The sequence below is a fragment of the Colossoma macropomum genome, unplaced genomic scaffold (genome assembly GCF_904425465.1).
Source record: "Colossoma macropomum unplaced genomic scaffold, Colossoma_macropomum, whole genome shotgun sequence".
NCBI lineage: Eukaryota > Metazoa > Chordata > Actinopteri > Characiformes > Serrasalmidae > Colossoma > Colossoma macropomum.
The window spans coordinates 47,883,162-47,894,280 of record NW_023494791.1 but is presented as its reverse complement, the minus strand read 5'-3'; positions in this window follow the sequence as shown (position 1 = coordinate 47,894,280).

The window sequence follows — 11,119 nt, the reverse complement described above, 5'->3', positions numbered from 1 at the left end:
TATATGGTCAGTGGAGCTGATCAGATGGACACTGAGTGTAGAAACAAGCAGGTGGACTTAAAGTGCTCAGTGAGTGTGTATATCTATATATAATGTATATGCGTTTAGGTATTTTAAAAGCTGTGCTATTAATCTTATTGTTTTTCCCGTTATTTTACTTTATTATGTATCTACTTGTTGCCTCCATAACATTTTCTAAACCAATAAAGAACAAACATGATTTCCTGTAATGTTATTTTTACTAATCATCTTCACGTTATTATTACATTAATAACACAAGCAAAATCATTACAGTCAGCAGAGCATATTACCGTTTTATTACTCATATAAAGACACATTAAATCACACCTATCCCTTGTGTGATGTTCAGGTCTGTGGGACCCATTTTCAGTGTTTACCAAATGAAAAAATGATGTGATTTATTATTATTTCAGCCTCAGATTTTTGGTCTTTGCTATTTTCTGTGAAGAACATATAAAATAACCCATTTTCAGTGTCTTCACTCTGTTCACCCCCCACACATTTATATTACACATGTGGTGTTGGGTGAACCTGCGGGGGGTAAAAGTGTGGAGGTGCTGTGTCCTTCACTCTGTTCTCCTCCTACATGGCCTTCTGTTAGTGTGTGTGTGTGTGTGTGTGTGTGTGTGTGTATGTGTGTGAGGGTGGACAACATGGACAGGCTGCTGACTGGCTACAGCTGCTAAAGGAGAACCCTACGCTGGACACTTGTGATATTTTAAACATCTGGCATTTTTACATGAATTGTTGTGGCTGTATTGATTTAATAAACAATAATGTGGTGGGTCCAGCAGACCACTGAGTAACAAACACATCAACACCACACAAAGATTAAAGTATACTGCTGAAAAAAACTCTGAAAAACCATTAAAAGGTTCTGTTGGTTCCTGGTGGTGTCCAGTAGTCAGTAATAGTGTTCTGTGTTTTCCTGATTGGTTGATATCACAGTGTGAAGGACTCCAGATGCATTTGATATTTTCCTAATAGGATCTAAAGGTGACCTACAGGTAACCAGTGGTCTCTGATGGTAACTATTAAGCCAAATCCACATACAAAGCAGAAGCATCAGGTTTTAAGCCTAATGGTCCTAATGGACTTTTTCAGCAAGGACGGTCCGGCATGTCAGTGTATATACTGTTTTAACATGAAGGTCAGTTCTGTGTACAGATGCTGTCAGTGTGTGTTTGTGTGTCCTGTAATTTCTAATAGAATAAAGCCGGTCAGTAATTGTGGCTCCATCTTTTGGCCCTGCAGTGACACTACAGTCCACTCACATCTCACACTGCAGTAAAAGGACATCTGGACATCAACGATACAAAGACTCACTGATTTAAAGGAACAGTTCAAAACAAATTAATCCTACAGCAGTTTAGCTCCGCCCATTCACGCTGAAGTTGTGTTACAGCCCTGACTGTTTTATGAGGCACAATGCAGGGCAACCAATCAGAGCAGAGCTCATTTACACATATATCAGGCTTAAAGACACAGTTTAACTCTAAGGGGTAAAGAGAGGTTGGAAAACTGTCATTTAAAAATAATTATGGACTGTTTTTGAATCATAAAACCACATAAATGTTATAAGTGGATCTTTTGCTCTAATAATGAACATCTAAAAGCTGTTCAGAGCCAATTATCTTCACGACTAAAGTTCATGCAGCTAGTTAGTTGTTGTTTATGACGCAGGCGGTTTGTTCATTTGACATGCATGCCGATCATTTTAGGCCTCCGGTTTGTTCATATTAATGACAGATACAAGTCACTTACCCAGGTGAATGTGAACCAAAATATTCAGATCTGAGCAAAAAAATCTGAATTGAGCAACTACAGTGTGAACGAAGCCTGAACTCCACCAATTAGCATGGTGCTAAGTTTATGCTCAAATCATGTCAAAGAGCGTGGAGGTGTTCAGTATCTCTAATAAACTCGATTATTTGGTTTCTGACACTGTATGACTCATTAATCTGATCATTATCAGATATCAGGAGTTATCTGATAGTTAAAGTGGTTGTGTAAACAGCATCCGATAGATCTGATTAAGGCCTAATTGGATAAGAGAGCTGGGTTTGAGCTCAGTAATGAGGTTTTTCAGTGCATGTAGACTCTTACTCTGATTTCTTTCATTTCTCTCAGTCTGAGCATGTGCGAAAACGGAGCGCCGTCCCAGAAACAGTGAGCAGCGTTTAACACAACACCCACGGGACGCAGCACAGCACTTTAAGAGACTCTGAAAAGATTTAATTATTCTTCATCTTCTAGATGATGCATGTTCATATTTTCACGTAAAGTGACTCAATGTCTAAAATGAAAGCTACATGAGTCAGACAGTAATCAGATTTCTGCTTTACAACCAGCCAATAAACTCACAGATGAAGACGTGACGTAAATATAAGAGTCTACATGCACTGAAAAACCTCATTACTGAGCTCAAACCCAGCTCTCTTATCCAATTAGGCCTTAATCAGATCTATCGGCATAAAGTTTTACATTATATTTACGTCACGTCTTCATCTGTGAGTTTATTGGCTGGTTGTAAAGCAGAAATCTGATTACTGTCTGACTCATGTAGACCTGGAGTTTACCCATTATCTGATTACTCAAGAGCATGAAAACACACTGAACCAGTTACTGACACAATCTGATTTTCTGCACTTATCAGATTATTAAGTGTAAACACACTGAACCAGTTACTGATCCAATCTGATTTTCTGCGGTTATCAGATTATTAGGTGTAAACACACTGAACCAGTTACTGACCCAATCAGATTATTAGGTATAAACACACTGAACCAGTTACTGACCCAATCAGATTATTAGGTGTAAACACACTGAACCAGTTACTGACCCAATCAGATTATTAGGTATAAACACACTGAACCAGTTACTGACCCAATCTGATTTTCTGCAGTTATCAGACTATTAAGTGCATGTAAACACACTCACTGTTATCTATATAAAACTAATATCTATATGAACTACAGTGTGTAGCATAGCTAAAAACATTAGCATCCGTCTCATAGTCTGAATTTGTCCAGTTTTTTAGTGAGGTATAACCTTAAATGACCTGTTAGCTACGTTAGCCTCGTAGCTCCAGAGCTAAAACTAAACAGGTAAACTTAAGACACCAAACACGTCTCGTCCACATTTCTGAGCGGCTGAAACTGTGGAAGTGAGAACGGCTGCTCGCTCTCTCTCTCTCTCTCTCTCTCCCTCTCTCTCTCTCCCTCTCCCCTTCACTCCCTCCTCTTCCTCTCAGTAATGATTTAGTGAGGGATGCTGGGTATGAAATAATTATCAGCACTCTGGGTGCTGCAGCGTTTCAGGGCCGTTCTCTCTCTGACAGCAGCTCCGTTCCTCCTGCGGGAAACCAGTTAAACTTTCATGGACCTTCTGGCACAAACTGTTTACACGCTAAACACACGGCCAGCCGGCTCACAGAGGCACTGAGTAAACCTCTGACTCAGAGAACGGTTTCGGCCAGACGTGCTAACGTGGCTAACAGGGACTCAAAGTTAGTAGCCACCTACTGCCACGATGTCATTTGCATAATGCTAATCAATGGCTGTTCACTTTCACTGCTGCTGTAATGTTAATAACGTCAGCTTGATCCTTTAACCAGTTTGCATGGTCCAATTTGCATAATGCTAATTAGGGGCTATTCACTTTCAATAATTTTGCTAGCAACATTAGCCTCTTCTGCTTTGACTCATTTACATGATGCAGTCTGCATTATGCTAATTAGAGGCTGTTTGATTTCACTGTTGCAGTGATTTGATTTCACTGTTTCACTGTTGCTTTATTAGCAAAATTAGCTTTTTCTGACTGAGCTGATCCTTTAATTGGATTGCATGATGTCATTTGCATGAAGCTCATTAGCTGTATTTCACTTTCTATTATCGTTAGCAACCTTATCTTTTTTAGAATAAACTGTTCCTTTGACAAATTTGCATGGTCATTAGCATAATGCTAATTAGTGGCTGTTCAGTTTCACTTACTGTTAACAACATTGACCATTTCTTTTGATTCTTTTCTAATTTGCATGTAATTTGCACATTTTTTTTACTGCCGACTCGTTTTAGTTCAGCGCTAAGCCTTTTCTGACTGAACTTTAATCAATGTGGATGGTCATTTGCATAATGCTAATTAGAGGCTGTTCAGTTTCACTTGGCTTTTTCTGACTGAATTGTTTCTTTAACCAATTTGCATCATGTAATTCAGTCGACTGTTAGCTTTTCTCTGACTAAACTAACCTGTGGAGCTTCAGACGAAGGAGCGCATGAATAAACATTAGCAGTGTCCACGGCGGAGAAAGACTGGAGCATCTAAACCCTGCTGGTCTGTTTTATAGAAGCGCCAAACACAACTGAATCAGATCATCAAAGAGCTGCTGACTATGAGAAACTGTGGACCTGTTCTGCTGAGCTGGAGATGGAGGGCTGCACCTGGCTCAGGTGTGCTGCCCACTGGAGCAGAACTATAAGGATGCTGTGAGACGAGGCTTGAAACCAAAGTGCGTCACATTAGATGTAGAAGGGAAAAGTCTGAGGCGCCTCACCATCCAAACTGTGTTTAAAACAAACGATTAAGTTTTATTTGTTAGTTTGTTATAACTGACCACATTAAAGACGAAGCAGGACATCATTTTATCCCCATGTTATGATGTCAACACTCATCAGCACTCAGAGCTTTCAGGTGTTTAAACCACGTTTGGATTAAAGGAGTTTCAATAACTGTAGTTCGAAAAGAAAACTGTCAAAACATGATTTATTATTTAGAGCCAAACCTGCTCCTCATAGCGGGCAGGACGCTCTGATGAACATGAAGCTGAGCTTCAGCAAAGAGCTGCTTTATCATAAACTCAACCTTATTTTTTTGCATATTTCATTGAAAAGTAACGGTGAACGTTCGTGAAAATTGAAAAAAACATGACAAATTCACAGCTTAGATATTTACAAGAATTGTGTTCTGATCTATTTAAACCCAAGACATTAATAGAGATAGTGATACGTTAAATATTTCACTGTTGTCAGAACAAAACCCGTCTCTCCAAAATGGTAACTTAACAGGAGAAGGAAAAACATACTCTACTTTTAATGGAAGTCAATGGAACCAGACTTCTTTCCAAGTCATTTTAGGTCATTTATTTTGGTTCATTCATCATGAAATGTAAAGGGAACAGGGCTTCAAATAATTTCAAAAAACTGAAAAATGTCAAAAATGGAGATACGAGGTTTTCTTCCAACAACAGCGAAATACAAAGTCATCCTTTATAGGGTATTTTCTGTTGTCGGTCCCAAACCCTAAAATTACACTCTTTACAGACACAGAGTTTCAGTCTGTAGGTGGGGCCTTATATTAGCCACACGCCTACATTTTAGAGCAGGAAGTGAGGCTGCATCCCTGTCCCTCATGGCCACATGGTGAGCAGTTAGATCCCATTGTTTTTAAGTAAATGTGTCCCAAAGTCTGAGAATCCCTGTGGAACACTAAGAATCGTCACTACCGAAACACAAATTTTCACAAATCTTCAGTCACATAACTTTAGTACTTTAATAAAAATATGATGCTTTTCTGTGAACAACTGTTCAAAAAAGCTGTGTTTGCTGGTCATGAACTGGCCAATTTTTAGCTTGAAATGAGCCAAAATTGTCACCACTGAAACAGTCACTACTGAAACATTTGGTGAAGTTTGGGTAGAGTTATGATTGTTTTGGAATGTTCAACGGTTTCTTTTAATAAAATTAACATGATTAAGGTTTAGGGTCACTCAAAGCTAAAGGATTTTAGTCCAAATCTGTTTCAGCTCTGACTTTGAACCAGTTCAGTTTAGATTCATCCATACAAACCTAGAAAAACACAGAAATACAGAATAACAAGTCTTGGGTAAAACACTACTTAAGTCTACCTACACAGAGGCCTCATAATGCATGTATAAGCATTGAATCATGTAATTGTGTTCATGAACAGTGTAAAGGACTCTCTTCTCTACTTCTTTCTCTACAGAAACATCCACTTTTCTGTCTGTCCATAGGGGTCACTGGTGTTACTGATCCTCATTGATGTTACACATAATAAAGGAACACCAGAGACATTTTAAAGAAACATGCATTTTACAAAACAGCTGCTACAGAACATCAAACCACATGTTGTCAATCAGGGAATATCCACTAAAATATGGAATTTAATCAATTTGTATTCTATTTTTTCATTTAATTACCTCAGAATAAAGTCGGTCACACCAGTGACTTCAGCTAAAAGCCTCATATGAAATCATGAGCTAAATGAGAAAATCTCTGATAACTGAAAGACACAGTGGACTCACCATGTGCTTTTCTTCATAGATCCTCAGAAAACAGGTAAAAGGAAGTCAAGTGATGTCATCAGTGTGACTTTTATTTCAAAATAAGAGATTTTTTGTTTTGCAGTAACACCAGTGACACGACTCCTGGGGACAACTTTCATTATATATTTTATAATATTTATTTGCCATTTGTTTTCTTTATGTCATTTAATTTATATATTCCATAGTCATGTATAGATTATTGTAGTTAAAATACCAGAAAAAGTGTTTTTTCTTCAAAATATGGCCTCAGCCTTCACACATGACTGTGGGGACGAGCTCTTCTGTGGTGATTTTAAATCAATCATATAGAATTCCAAACCAATATTGCTAAATTGAGGCTCAAGAAGGTGTAACTGTTAAAATAACTTGTTTTATTTTAAAATGTAAATAAATTGTAACCCTAACATGTGTTTTAAGTGTAATATATCTGTAAACACTAGGGACACAAAAGTGGACGTTTCTGTAGAATGACCCGTTTGATGGTCTCCTAATGGGATCTAAAGAAGGAGTCCTACAGGAAACTGGTGGTCTCTTAAAGTAAAATGAAGCCAATTTCCATTAGAAAGCAAAACCTTCGGGTTTTAATCCTAACAGTTCTAATGGCCCTTTTTCAGCAGAGATACTCGGAATTCAATCTCATTTTTGAGGACTAATAAACAGAAGAAGGACTTTAGAAGCTTCTTCCACTAAACGTAACATTTCTGATGGAAAGAAAAGGCAGAGACGAGGTGGAACAGTAGAAGTTTCTCTTTAAACAATCACATACAAATCTCGATTTCCCATAAATCACTGTGAACGACATCATTTACAAATCAGATTTACAGCTCATGTTGAAGTGTGTGTACATACGGCGAGACAACATCGCTGTAACAACGTCTGAAAAAACACTTCTGAGGAAAGTAAGGCGCCCGCCGGACCGGCGGGTTCAGGCGATTCGCTGAAAAGGTCTGAAAAGAAAAAGTGACAAAACAGCCAAAAGAGCCAGAGGAACCGAGCGGTTAGGAAATAGAACCGTGTACACAGTGACGCACACAGAAAAACAGGACAAACACACCTTGAGAAAGCTGGAGAGGTTAAAATCGGACTCTGTGTCTTTGTGCTAAGAGTAAAAGGTCTGGTGTCTTTATGCTGGTGTTGGTTCGGTCCTAAGCGCGCGGAGGAGTTCGGACGATGCTGGTCGGAATAAACCTTCACGTAAACGAGCGTCAGCGGTCAGAGCTGCTCTTGAACAGAGCGAAGGGCTGCAGGGAAGCAGTGCGGACGACTGACGACGACGATAATCAGGAGCGACGGTGCAGCTCTGCAGCGTAAACACTGTCTCACTTAGTGTGACTGGAGGGGGAAAACAGGCCAACCCAACGTTTTATTTCTGACAAATTATTTCAAACAAAATTCATAATATTTCATACCAGAAAATACGAATAAAAACAAAAGTCTACCCACAGGTGTACAGACTGAGGGGTTAAAAAAGATGGTTCTCCAGGGGTTCTTTGATCAATGAGTTTGTCAATGAGTTCTGTATAGAACCATGAACACTTAAAGAACCATCTGCATGCTTAAATGGTTCTTCGCTTGGTGAAATAGTTCCTCAGACTGATGGAGAATGTGTTGTATGTGGTTCTATATAGAACCTTCTTGAAAAGGATTCTATATAACATCAACAAGGGTTCTTCTATTGTTACAAGACTGAAATCGTAACAATAGCAGAACCCTTTTTGGTGCGATATAGAACCATATACAACACATTCTCCATCAATCTCAATAACCATTTCATCATGCGGAGAACCATTTAAGCACGCAAATGTTTTTTGAGTGTTCATGGTTCTACACTGGATCTTTACTAAAGAACCCTTGAAGAACCATCTTTACCATTCTGGTAAAACTGATCCGGAACATTATCAATTCAACAGAAGTCTGTGTTGTTTAAACCAAATGATCTTCATAATGAAAATGGTTAAAAATATCAAAATACAGTCGTATGCAAAAGTTTGTGCACCCTGGTCAAATTTTATGTGTTGATGTTCTGAGTGTAAATCAGTTACACGTCCTCTACAGAGACACTTCTGCACTTCAATACACTGAATTTAACATGTTGGGGGGAAAATACAATATAAAATGTGGCCTGTGCAAAAAGTTATGCCACATTTTATGTTTTATTTTTTCCAATATGTTAAACTCCGCAAATAAATGGGGGATGTTGAGCAAAACCAGCAAAACATATAATTTGATCAGGGTGTTCAAACTTTTGCACACGACCGTAAGCATGATGGGTGAATTTTGCCGAACACTGACAAATTTATGTTTGTCTACAAAGTCAAACAGCAAATATCAGCATTATAAAACGGAAATAATATATGTTATTTACATAAAGCACGTTTCTGAAGAATCTGTGAAACAAAACTTAGAAAAAAAGTCTGTTTTGAATGTATACGCGTATATTATACAGAGTTCTCTGAATTTTTTTTTGTGGGGGTGGGGGTCTTAGTTGTAACACTGTGTTAAACTAACCCCCCCGTGAGGAGGCTGTACTTTAGCCTTCAGTCTCGCTCTCACTGAGCTGCTTCTACACGCTGCTATATTACACTCACCAAGAGGAGATTACAATAATATCAGAGTGAATTCTTTACAGCTCACTAATCACAAACACTCACGTTGAAAAAGTCACTTTTACGGTACATAAACAGTCTTCAGGGTGAATATGGTTGCTGTCAAAACTCTCAGATGCTGCTGCTATGGGAACACGAGAGGACGACCAAAAGCATGTTGTACTTGTTTACCTACATAAACCTGTACCCTGTGTTAGTTTGTGCACCGCGCTCCTCTATTCAGCTCACCTGAAGGTGTATGAAGCTTTAGAAAAGACTACAGCTGTAAAAACACTTTGATACACTGAAACACACACTGACCAGGCTTAACATCATGACCACCTCCTTGTTTCTACACTCATTGTCCATTTTATCAGCCCCACTTACTATATAGGAGCACTTTGTAGTTCTACAGTTACAGACTGTAGTCTGCAGTAACACTGACATGGTGGTGGTGTGTTAGTGTGTGTTGCACTGGTGCGAGTGGATCAGACACAGCAGTGCTGATGGAGTTTATAAACACTGTGTCCACTCACTGTCCACTCTATTAGACACTCCTACCTTGTCAGTCCACCTTGTAGATGTAAAGTCAGAGACGATAGCTCATCTGCTGCTGCACAGTTTGTGTTGGTCATCATCAAGTCCTTCATCAGTGGTCACACGACGCTGTTGGCTGGATATTTTTGGTTGGTGGACTATTCTCAGTCCAGCAGCGACACTGAGGTGTTTAAAAACTCCAGCAGCACTGCTGTGTCTGATCTACTCAGACCAGCACAACACACACTAACACACCACCACTGTGCTGAGAATGATCCACCACCCAAATAGTACCTGCTCTGTGAGGGTCCATGGGGGTCCTGACCACTGAAGAACAGGGTAAAAGGGGGCTAACAAAGTATCAGAGAAACAGATGGACTACAGTCTGTAACTGTAGAACTACAAAGTGCACCTATATAGTAAGTGGAGCTGATAAAATGGACAATGAGTGTAGAAACAAGGAGGTGGTCAGAATGTTATGCCTGGTCGGTGTATCGATCTGAAGGTGGTGACTGAACTGCATTGAGTTTGGAATGTTTTCAAATGTAACTGCAACGTTTGAAACTATGTTTTTGTTGACTATTTCACTGCAGTGTAAACACTTGTGTACTTAATGAATGTTTGAATTTCCTAAATAATCATAATTAAATTATGAGGTCACAGATTTACAACCCTAAAAACTTTACACATTAAAACCGTGGCCAGCTGTGGCCAGTTCAGTGCTGAGCGAAGGCACACACAACCCAACCTGGCGTTTCGTTTATGTGGAGTGTTTCAAGTTTTGTAATACAAGTGCATTTTGCATGGAGCGGTGAGGTGCCCTACATGACCTGCTGCACTCAGCTGGTGAGTTAAGGTTGGGTTAATCATGGTGGTCATTATGATAAGTGGACTTTTGGTGGTTTGGATAAGTGTTTGGAGTTCTCATGTTGTGAGATGAGTTCAGTAGGAAGTATAAATCCATATATAAAGTACATAAAACTGTACTGCAGCTCCATTGAAGTGACGTTAACTGGGTTCTAATGTGCAGCGCAGTGCTACACAGAACCTGCTCATTCAGCACACTGTGGAGAAGAACCCGCTCTACAATATAACTCACTGCTCTGTCTTCTGATGCAATTATTTTGAACTGGGCATAATCTAGGATACCATACGGTCCCACATGACTGTTCTACAGCACTTGGTGTTTTTGGGAGTCACGATGGGACCAGAGGCAGTTAAGGTTCTACAGATTTATCAGCGAGGGCAGAAATCTCACTCATAAAGCTCAGATAAAGAATGTGAGTCAGTTTCATGGTCAGGTTAAAACGTTATTTATACACAGCTGTTTATTCAAGGCTGTGAATTAAAACAGAATCACAACAGATTCTTCAAAATTCCTGGGTAATTAAGATGTAAACAGAGCGGTTCAGAGTGGTTCAGAGCGGTTTGGTGTGAAACACTCTGTTCTAGAGAAACTTACCGAGTCAGAACTGTTCACAGTGGTGGTGATAGGAACCAGACGTCCACCTCTAAAAGCTCCCTCACAGAAAGTTCCTACATGAAATGGTTATGAATTCACTGCCTGATGACTGAGACACTGTTTTATGATAGTTTAGAGAACTTAAACTCCATTCATGGTGGAGGGATACATGCA